Raw genomic sequence first — 11,621 nt, 5'->3', positions numbered from 1 at the left:
GTCAGTAACACGAGTGTTACTCCATCAGTAACACTCAGTAACACGAGTGTTACTCCATCAGTAGCACCCAGTAACAGGTGTTACTCCAGTAACACAAGTGTTACTTACTCCTTCAGTAACACTCAGTAGCAGAAAATAACAGTCAATAATACGAGTGTTACTCCATCAGTAACACTCAGTAGCACTCAATAACAGTCAGTAACACGAGTGTTACTCCATCAGTAACACTGTAGCACTCAATAACAGTCAGTAACACGAGTGTTACTCCATCAGTAACACTCAGTAGCACTCAATAACAGTCAGTAACACGAGTGTTACTCCATCAGTAACACTGTAGCACTCAATAACAGTCAGTAACACGAGTGTTACTCCATCAGTAACACTCAGTAGCACTCAATAACAGTCAGTAACACGAGTGTTACTCCATCAGTAACACTCAGTAGCACTCAATAACAGTAAGTAACACGAGTGTTACTCCATCAGTAACACTCAGTAGCACTCAATAACAGTCAGTAACACGAGTGTTACTCCATCAGTAGCTCAGGTGTTACTTACTCCATCAGTAACACTGTAGCACTCAATAACAGTCAGTAACACGAGTGTTACTCCATCAGTAACACTCAATAACAGTCAGTAACACGAGTGTTACGCCATCAGTAACACTCGGTAGCACTTAGTAACAGTCAGTAACACGTGTGTTATTTCATCAGTAGCACAGGTGTTACTTACTCCATCAGTAACACTTAGTAGCACTTAGTAACAGTCAGTAACACGAGTGTTACTCCATCAGTAACACTCAGTAACACGAGTGTTACTCCATCAGTAGCACCCAGTAACAGGTGTTACTCCAGTAACACAAGTGTTACTTACTCCTTCAGTAACACTCAGTAGCAGAAAATAACAGTCAATAATACGAGTGTTACTCCATCAGTAACACTCAGTAGCACTCAATAACAGTCAGTAACACGAGTGTTACTCCATCAGTAACACTGTAGCACTCAATAACAGTCAGTAACACGAGTGTTACTCCATCAGTAACACTCAGTAGCACTCAATAACAGTCAGTAACACGAGTGTTACTCCATCAGTAACACTCAGTAGCACTCAATAACAGTCAGTAACACGAGTGTTACTCCATCAGTAACACTGTAGCACTCAATAACAGTCAGTAACACGAGTGTTACTCCATCAGTAACACTCAGTAGCACTCAATAACAGTCAGTAACACGAGTGTTACTCCATCAGTAACACTCAGTAGCACTCAATAACAGTCAGTAACACGAGTGTTACTCCATCAGTAACACTCAGTAGCACTCAATAACAGTCAGTAACACGAGTGTTACTCCATCAGTAGCTCAGGTGTTACTTACTCCATCAGTAACACTGTAGCACTCAATAACAGTCAGTAACACGAGTGTTACTCCATCAGTAACACTCAGTAGCACTCACAAAGGGTTGTTAGGTAGCACTGCACAGCAAATAGCACCAGGGAGAGTGAGACGTGATCACCACCCTGGATATGACTGGAATGCCAGGTAGCGTAGCGCCCTACCTTCCTGGGTGCCACTGGGAAGGCAGGAGGGTGCCACAGTGAAGGGAGGAGGGTGCCACTGGGAAGAGAGGAGGGTGCCACTGGGAAGGGAGGAGGTGCCACTGGGAAGGCAGGATGGTGCCACTGGGAAGGGAGGAGGTGCCACTGGGAAGGCAGAAGGGTGCCACTTGGAAGGCAAGAGGGTGCCACTGGGAAGAGAGGAGGGTGCCACTGGGAAGAGGAGGGTGCCACTGGGAAGGCAGGAGGGTGCCACAGTGAAGGGAGGAGGGTGCCACTGGGAAGAGAGGAGGGTGCCACTGGGAAGGGAGGAGGTGCCACTGGGAAGGCAGGATGGTGCCACTGGGAAGGGAGGAGGTGCCACTGGGAAGGCAGAAGGGTGCCACTTGGAAGGCAAGAGGGTGCCACTGGGAAGAGAGGAGGGTGCCACTGGGAAGAGGAGGGTGCCACTGGGAAGGCAGGAGGGTGCCACTGGGAAGGCAGGAGGGTGCCACTGGGAAGAGAGGAGGGTGCCACTGGGAAGGGAGGAGGGTGCCACTGGGAAGGCAGGAGGGTGCTACTGGGAAGAGAGGAGGGTGCCACTGGGAAGGCAGGAGGGTGCCACTAGGAAGGCAGGAGGGTGCCACTGGGAAGGCAGGAGGATGCCACTGGGAAGGTAGGAGGGTGCCACTGGGAAGGCAGGAGGGTGCCACTGGGGAGGAGGGTGCCACTGGGAAGGCAGGAGGGTGCCACTGGGAAGGCAGGAGGGTGCCACTGGGAAGGCAGGAGGGTGCCACTGGGAAGAGAAGAGGGTGCCACTGTGAACTCAGGAGGGTGCCACTGGGAAGGCAGGAGGGTGCCACTGGGAAGGGAGGAGGGTGCCACTGGGAAGGCAAGAGGGTGCCACTGGGAAAGCAGGAGGGTGCCACTGGGAAGGCAGGAGGGTGCCACTGGGAAGAGAAGAGGGTGCCACTGTGAACTCAGGAGGGTGCCACTGGGAAGGCAGGAGGGTGCCACTGGAAAGGCAGGAGGGTGCCACTGGGAAGGCAGGAGGGTGCCACTGGGAAGAGAGGAGGGTGCCACTTGGAAGGCAAGAGGGTGCCATTGGGAAGAGAGGAAGGTGCCACTGGGAAGGAAGGAGGGTCCCACTGGGAAGGCAGGAGGGTGCCACTGGAAAGGCAGGAGGGTGCCACTGGGAAGGCAGGAGGGTGCCACTGGGAAGGAAGGAGGGTGCCACTGGGAAGGCAGGAGGGTTCCACTGGGAAGGAAGGAGGGTCCCACTGGGAAGGCAGGAGGGTGCCACTGGAAAGGCAGGAGGGTGCCACTGGGAAGGCAGGAGGGTGCCACTGGGAAGGAAGGAGGGTGCCACTGGGAAGGCAGGAGGGTTCCACTGGGAAGGCAGGAGGGTGCCACTGGGAAGGCAGGAGGGTGCCACTGGGAAGGCAGGAGGGTGCCGCTGGGAAGAGAGGAGGGTGCCACTGGGAAGGCAGGAAGGTGCCTCAGAATGCCAGTATATCCTACAGCTCTTGGACCCATCCCTTCCCTTTCAAGCAGAGGATGCTACGATACTGAAGTGGTTTTGATTCGAGGGACTGGAGCTATCCTTCCTCCCCTTCCTTGGATCAAACAATAATAATAATAATAATAATAATAAAGTGAAAATCACACTGACATGGACCCATTACCAGGTTCTGGACCATCATCAGGTCCTGGACCCATTACCAGGTTCTGGACCATCATCAGGTCCTGGACCCATTGCCAGGTCCTGGACCCATTACCAGGTCCTGGACCCATTACCAGGTCCTGGACCCATTACCAGGTCCTGGGCCCATTACCAGGTCCTGGACCCATTACCAGGTGTTCAGAATCGTAGTGTCGTGAGACAGTCAGACAAGAAAGGCATTCAATTGTTCATTGATTATACTGTTCTCACCTTGGAGTATCCAGCACCACCTGTGGTCTTAACCACCAGGTCTAGTGTGGTCTTAACCACCAGGTCTAGTGTGGTCTTAATCACCAGGTCTAGTGTGGTCTTAACCACCAGGTCTAGTGTGGTCTTAACCACCAGGTCTAGTGTGGTCTTAACCACCAGGTCTAGTGTGGTCTTAATGACCAGGTCTGGTGTGGTCTTAACCACCAGGTCTAGTGTGGTCTTAACCACCAGGTCTAGTGTGGTCTTAATGACCAGGTCTGGTGTGGTCTTAACCACCAGGTCTAGTGTGGTCTTAACCACCAGGTCTAGTGTGGTCTTAATGACCAGGTCTGGTGTGGTCTTAACCACCAGGTCTAGTGTGGTCTTAACCACCAGGTCTAGTGTGGTCTTAATGACCAGGTCTGGTGTGGTCTTAACCACCAGGTCTAGTGTGGTCTTAACCACCAGGTCTAGTGTGGTCTTAATGACCAGGTCTGGTGTGGTCTTAACCACCAGGTCTAGTGTGGTCTTAACCACCAGGTCTAGTGTGGTCTTAACCACCAGGTCTAGTGTGGTCTTAACCACCAGGTCTAGTGTGGTCTTAACCACCAGGTCTAGTGTGGTCTTAACCACCAGGTCTAGTGTGGTCTTAATGACCAGGTCTAGTGTGGTCTTAATGACCAGGTCTGGTGTGGTCTTGACTAATGAGGTATAAACGACCAGGTCTAGTGTGGTCTTAATGACCAGGTCTGGTGTGGTCTTGACTAATGAGGTATAAACGACCAGGTCTAGTGTGGTCGTAATGACCAGGTCTGGTGTGGTCTTAATGACCAGGTCTGGTGTGGTCTTAATGACCAGGTCTGGTGTGGTCTTGACTAATGAGGTATAAACGACCAGGTCTAGCGTAGTTTCCCGTTAACTCAAATTATGACAAGGCTGACGCCATAACCATTCTCATATTTTTATATTATTAACAAAAAAGTTAATCAATTATCGACATTCGGTTATATCAAGAAGCAAACTATATATATTTTAGATTTTTTGGTAAGAAAATAAAATTCGTAGATGATGCACACGCATGACTTTTGTGTTCGTCCACCCAGAAATACCTCGACCCGTTAGGTAAGTGTTTCTGCCCTCAGTAACACGGAACTAGCAGTGTTAAGAAACTAGCGGTGTTACGGAAGTAGCAGTAATACGGAACTAGCAGTGTTAAGAAACTAGCGGTGTTACGGAAGTAGCAGTAATACGGAACTAGCAGTGTTAAGAAAGTAGCGGTGTTACGGAAGTAGCAGTAATACGGAACTAGCAGTGTTAAGAAAGTAGCAGTAATACGGAACTAGCAGTGTTAAGAAAGTAGCAGTAATACGGAACTAGCAGTGTTAAGAAAGTAGCAGTAATACGGAACTAGCAGTGTTAAGAAAGCAGTAATATGGAGCTAGCAGTGTTAAGAAAGTAACAGTAATACGGAACTAACAGTGTTAAGAAAGTAGCAGTAATACGGAACTAGCAGTGTTAAGAAAGTAGCGGTGTTACGGAAGTAGCAGTAATACGGAACTAGCAGTGTTAAGAAAGTAGCAGTAATACGGAACTAGCAGTGTTAAGAAAGTAGCAGTAATACGGAACTAGCAGTGTTAAGAAAGTAGCGGTGTTACGGAAGTAGCAGTAATACGGAACTAGCAGTGTTAAGAAAGTAGCAGTAATACGGAACTAGCAGTGTTAAGAAAGTAGCAGTAATACGGAACTAGCAGTGTTAAGAAAGTAGCGGTGTTACGGAAGTAGCAGTAATACGGAACTAGCAGTGTTAAGAAAGTAGCAGTAATACGGAACTAGCAGTGTTAAGAAAGTAGCAGTAATACGGAACTAGCAGTGTTAAGAAAGTAGCGGTGTTACGGAAGTAACAGTAATACGGAACTAGCAGTGTTAAGAAAGTAGCAGTAATACGGAACTAGCAGTGTTAAGAAATCAGTAATACGGAACTAGCAGTGTTAAGAAAGTAACAGTAATACGGAACTAACAGTGTTAAGAAAGTAGCAGTAATACGGAACTAGCAGTGTTAAGAAAGTAGCGGTGTTACGGAAGTAGCAGTAACACGGAACTAGCAGTGTTAAGAAAGTAGCAGTAATACGGAACTAGCAGTGTTAAGAAAGTAGCGGTGTTACGGAAGTAGCAGTAACACGGAACTAGCAGTGTTAAGAAAGTAGCGGTGTTACGGAAGTAGCAGTAATACGGAACTAGCAGTGTTAAGAAAGTAGCAGTAATACGGAACTAGCAGTGTTAAGAAAGTAGCCGTGTTACGGTAGCAGTAATACGGAACTAGCAGTGTTAAGAAAGTAGCGGTGTTACGGAAGTAGCAGTAATACGGAACTAGCAGTGTTAAGAAAGTACCAGTAATACGGAACTAGCAGTGTTAAGAAAGTAGCGGTGTTACGGTAGCAGTAATACGGAACTAGCAGTGTTACGGTAGCAGTAATACGGAACTAGCAGTGTTAAGAAAGTACCAGTAATACGGAACTAGCAATGTTAAGAAAGTAGCGGTGTTACGGTAGCAGTAATACGGAACTAGCAGTGTTAAGAAGGTAGCAGTAATACGGAACTAGCAATGTTAAGAAAGTAGCAGTAATACGGGACTAGCAGTGTTAAGAAAGTAGCAGTAATACGGAACTAGCAATGTTAAGAAAGTAGCAGTAATACGGAACTAGCAGTGTTAAGAAAGTAGCAGTAATACGGAACTAGCAGTATTAAGAAAGTAGCAGTAATACGGAACTAGCAGTGTTAAGAAAGTAGCAGTAATACGGAACTAGCAGTGTTAAGAAAGTAGCAGTAATACGGAACTAGCAGTGTTAAGAAAGTAGCAGTAATACGGAACTAGGGGGGAAGAGAGTAGCTCCTGTTACTTACCGTTGGGCGATGAAGACAACAGTGCTCTCATCTACCGTTATAACTGTTTTTTACGACCAGTAGCTACTTCACTCAGCTGTATAATAATAATAATAATAATAATAATAATAATAATAATAATAATAATAATAATAATAATAATCTTAGTAGCTAAATTTAATTCAGTAAAAAAAATAGAAATCTGTCTGATGTGGTTTAGCATAGTTAATGTGTACGTGGATGTTGTACGTGGTACGTGTACGTGGATGTACGTGGATTGTGTACGTGGGTGTTGTACGTGGTTTGTGTACGTGGGTGTTGCACGTGATTTGTGTACGTAGTTGTTGTACATAGGTGCTGTACGTGGGTGGTGTACGTTGTGTACGTGGGTATGCACATATTGATTTCATTTACGTTTATTCCTTGCTGCTCGGCAACCAGTCTCCCCCCCCCCATCACCCCTCCTCTTCCTCCTCCTCCTCCTCCTCTTCCTCCTCCTCTTCCTCCTCCTCCTCCTCCTCTTCCTCCTCCTCTTCCTCCTCCTCCTCTTCCTCCCCCTCCTCCTCCTCTTCCTCCTCCTATATTGTTTACATTAAGGTCATTAATATAATATTTTTTCTTGAATTCGATTTTATATCATCGTTGTAATAAATTACCACCAATTATTTTGAAATTATAATTAATATAATTACCACCATTATTGTTGTTCTTGTTATATTGTTCTTATTGTTATATATATATATATATATATATATATATATATATATATATATATATATATATATATGTGTGTGTGTGTGTGTGTGTGTGTGTGTGTGTGTGTGTGTGTGTGTGATATTATTATTACTATTATTATTATTATTATTATTAGTAGTAGTAGTAGTAGTAGTAGTAATAGCAGTAGTAGTGATAGTAGCAATAGAAGTAGTGGTAATAGTAGGATTAATACCACTACTTCAATTACTACTAGTAGTGCTACTACTAATAGTAGTAGTATACTAGTACTACTACTAGAAGTAGTAGTATACTAGTACTACTACTAGAAGTAGTAGTATACTAGAAGAAGTAGTAGTACTAGTAGTAGTACTAGTACCAGTAGTAGTAATTGCAGCAGTATTTTATTCAGGTAGAAGCGTTAAACCCATCGGGAAAATGGGAGGCAGTCAGATTCGATCCGAGGAAGAGGACAACAGGTTCAGTTCCTTGGATCAAGAGCCCCTCGCCAGCATCAAGGAAGCGTCATGTGTGCGCATGCGTAACGTAACTATACGTACGCTGCCGTTACAACCGCTAAATTGTAGCGGTTTTCTTCACCTCCGGCGTCACCTGCATGGCCACGCTGCCTGACGTAAGATAGCTGTACTCTCAACAACGCTCTACTAATTTCAACCCTTTAATATATACCAGTAAAGTCGTAATTTATTGCATTAATTATTATTTCAGTTAAATATTATTCTTTTTACATTAGACAATGTGTGTATGTAATGTGTATATTTGTATTCAGATTCGTAGCTTTCTGCCCGATGTAAACAGCGACCCCCAGGAAATAGACATACCGTATTCCAATTTTGATTAGTATTGTGAATTATTATTATTATTATTATTATTATTACTATTATTATTATTATTATTATTATTATTATTATTATTATTATTATTATTATTATGTGAGCAAATTACCTGCAGGAGGTTTACAGGGCATTACCTGAATTTTTACCTGCAAGTAATTTGAGTGAGGTAAGTGGGACTTCGTCACAGCAAGTCGCCAAACTGTCACTCCTTCGAAGCCCACCCTCTACCACTCTCACAAAAAGCTAGACCTGGATCACACCACAATACCTGCCTAACACCTACACTCTACACTGGCCAGCTGGAGATGTAAGTGCAAGGACTAATGGTGCACTTCCCTGTGAGTGATGTTCGCTTCCCTTATCTTCTGCCATCAACACCCAGTTCTTGAGGTCCCGCAAATTTCTTGTCCCAATTCTTCAGCAGGGGATATTAACAAGGGTTCCTAATTACAAATTCAGGCCGAAAACCCCCAATTGACCTTCGAGAATGCCCGATCATATTGCACAACTTAGCCCAGTCTTCACGCATTATTAAATTCAATATGGTGTCTCTCCCCGGCGTCACTCCGCAGCTCCTCTGCACCCCCCCCTCACTCGAAATTTTCGAAGGGTCTAAATAGCATCACATTTTAATACATAATTATTATATTGTTCGTTTATATGTTCTACCTTTAGGAAATTATGTAAAAAAAAATTCCTCAGGTTTATCTGAATTTAACTTTATTTACATAGAGTACGATAAGTACACATTACGTCTGGCAAGGTAGAATATCGCTTAGTTCCTTAAAGCGTTGGTATCCACACGAAGGTAACTTAAATTACAAGATGGACCTATTATAAGCATATTAACCAACTCTTTTTAAAAGAAAATAAATAAATATATAGGAGGGTAGGAGAGTTTCAGTGGGGGGAAATAAATGGGATTAAATCTGGAGTATCTGAGAGAGTTAGAGCAAAGGAAGGGGTAGCAGTAATGTTAAATGATCAGTTATGGAAGGAGAAAAGAGAATATGAATGTGTAAATTCAAGAATTATGTGGATTAAAGTAAAGGTTGGATGCGAGAAGTGGGTCATAATAAGCGTGTATGCACCTGGAGAAGAGAGGAATGCAGAGGAGAGAGAGAGATTTTGGGAGATGTTAAGTGAATGTATAGGAGCCTTTGAACCAAGTGAGAGAGTAATTGTGGTAGGGGACTTGAATGCTAAAGTAGGAGAAACTTTTAGAGAGGGTGTGGTAGGTAAGTTTGGGGTGCCAGGTGTAAATGATAATGGGAGCCCTTTGATTGAACTTTGTATAGAAAGGGGTTTAGTTATAGGTAATACATATTTTAAGAAAAAGAGGATAAATAAGTATACACGATATGATGTAGGGCGAAATGACAGTAGTTTGTTGGATTATGTATTGGTAGATAAAAGACTGTTGAGTAGACTTCAGGATGTACATGTTTATAGAGGGGCCACAGATATATCAGATCACTTTCTAGTTGTAGCTACACTGAGAGTAAAAGGTAGATGGGATACAAGGAGAATAGAAGCATCAGGGAAGAGAGAGGTGAAGGTTTATAAACTAAAAGAGGAGGCAGTTAGGGTAAGATATAAACAGCTATTGGAGGATAGATGGGCTAATGAGAGCATAGGCAATGGGGTCGAAGAGGTATGGGGTAGGTTTAAAAATGTAGTGTTAGAGTGTTCAGCAGAAGTTTGTGGTTACAGGAAAGTGGGTGCAGGAGGGAAGAGGAGCGATTGGTGGAATGATGATGTAAAGAGAGTAGTAAGGGAGAAAAAGTTAGCATATGAGAAGTTTTTACAAAGTAGAAGTGATGCAAGGAGGGAAGAGTATATGGAGAAAAAGAGAGAAGTTAAGAGAGTGGTGAAGCAATGTAAAAAGAGAGCAAATGAGAGAGTGGGTGAGATGTTATCAACAAATTTTGTTGAAAATAAGAAAAAGTTTTGGAGTGAGATTAACAAGTTAAGAAAGCCTAGAGAACAAATGGATTTGTCAGTTAAAAATAGGAGAGGAGAGTTATTAAATGGAGAGTTAGAGGTATTGGGAAGATGGAAGGAATATTTTGAGGAATTGTTGAATGTTGATGAAGATAGGGAAGCTGTGATTTCGTGTATAGGGCAAGGAGGAATAACATCTTGTAGGAGTGAGGAAGAGCCAGTTGTGAGTGTGGGGGAAGTTCGTGAGGCAGTAGGTAAAATGAAAGGGGGTAAGGCAGCCGGGATTGATGGGATAAAGATAGAAATGTTAAAAGCAGGTGGGGATATAGTTTTGGAGTGGTTGGTGCAATTATTTAATAAATGTATGGAAGAGGGTAAGGTACCTAGGGATTGGCAGAGAGCATGCATAGTTCCTTTGTATAAAGGCAAAGGGGATAAAAGAGAGTGCAAAAATTATAGGGGGATAAGTCTGTTGAGTGTACCTGGTAAAGTGTATGGTAGAGTTATAATTGAAAGAATTAAGAGTAAGACGGAGAATAGGATAGCAGATGAACAAGGAGGCTTTAGGAAAGGTAGGGGGTGTGTGGACCAGGTGTTTACAGTGAAACATATAAGTGAACAGTATTTAGATAAGGCTAAAGAGGTCTTTGTGGCATTTATGGATTTGGAAAAGGCGTATGACAGGGTGGATAGGGGGGCAATGTGGCAGATGTTGCAAGTGTATGGTGTAGGAGGTAGGTTACTGAAAGCAGTGAAGAGTTTTTACGAGGATAGTGAGGCTCAAGTTAGAGTATGTAGGAAAGAGGGAAATTTTTTCCCAGTAAAAGTAGGCCTTAGACAAGGATGTGTGATGTCACCGTGGTTGTTTAATATATTTATAGATGGGGTTGTAAGAGAAGTAAATGCGAGGGTCTTGGCAAGAGGCGTGGAGTTAAAAGATAAAGAATCACACACAAAGTGGGAGTTGTCACAGCTGCTCTTTGCTGATGACACTGTGCTCTTGGGAGATTCTGAAGAGAAGTTGCAGAGATTGGTGGATGAATTTGGTAGGGTGTGCAAAAGAAGAAAATTAAAGGTGAATACAGGAAAGAGTAAGGTTATGAGGATAACAAAAAGATTAGGTGATGAAAGATTGAATATCAGATTGGAGGGAGAGAGTATGGAGGAGGTGAACGTATTCAGATATTTGGGAGTGGACGTGTCAGCGGATGGGTCTATGAAAGATGAGGTGAATCATAGAATTGATGAGGGAAAAAGAGTGAGTGGTGCACTTAGGAGTCTGTGGAGACAAAGAACTTTGTCCTTGGAGGCAAAGAGGGGAATGTATGAGAGTATAGTTTTACCAACGCTCTTATATGGGTGTGAAGCGTGGGTGATGAATGTTGCAGCAAGGAGAAGGCTGGAGGCAGTGGAGATGTCATGTCTGAGGGCAATGTGTGGTGTGAATATAATGCAGAGAATTCGTAGTTTGGAAGTTAGGAGGAGGTGCGGGATTACCAAAACTGTTGTCCAGAGGGCTGAGGAAGGGTTGTTGAGGTGGTTCGGACATGTAGAGAGAATGGAGCGAAACAGAATGACTTCAAGAGTGTATCAGTCTGTAGTGGAAGGAAGGCGGGGTAGGGGTCGGCCTAGGAAGGGTTGGAGGGAGGGGGTAAAGGAGGTTTTGTGTGCGAGGGGCTTGGACTTCCAGCAGGCATGCGTGAGCGTGTTTGATAGGAGTGAATGGAGACAAATGGTTTTTAATACTTGACGTGCTGTTGGAGTGTGAGCAAAGTAACATTTATGA

The sequence above is a fragment of the Cherax quadricarinatus genome, chromosome 61, assembly GCF_038502225.1.
Source record: "Cherax quadricarinatus isolate ZL_2023a chromosome 61, ASM3850222v1, whole genome shotgun sequence".
Taxonomy (NCBI): Eukaryota; Metazoa; Arthropoda; class Malacostraca; order Decapoda; family Parastacidae; genus Cherax; species Cherax quadricarinatus.
Note: the sequence above shows the minus strand (reverse complement) of the source record.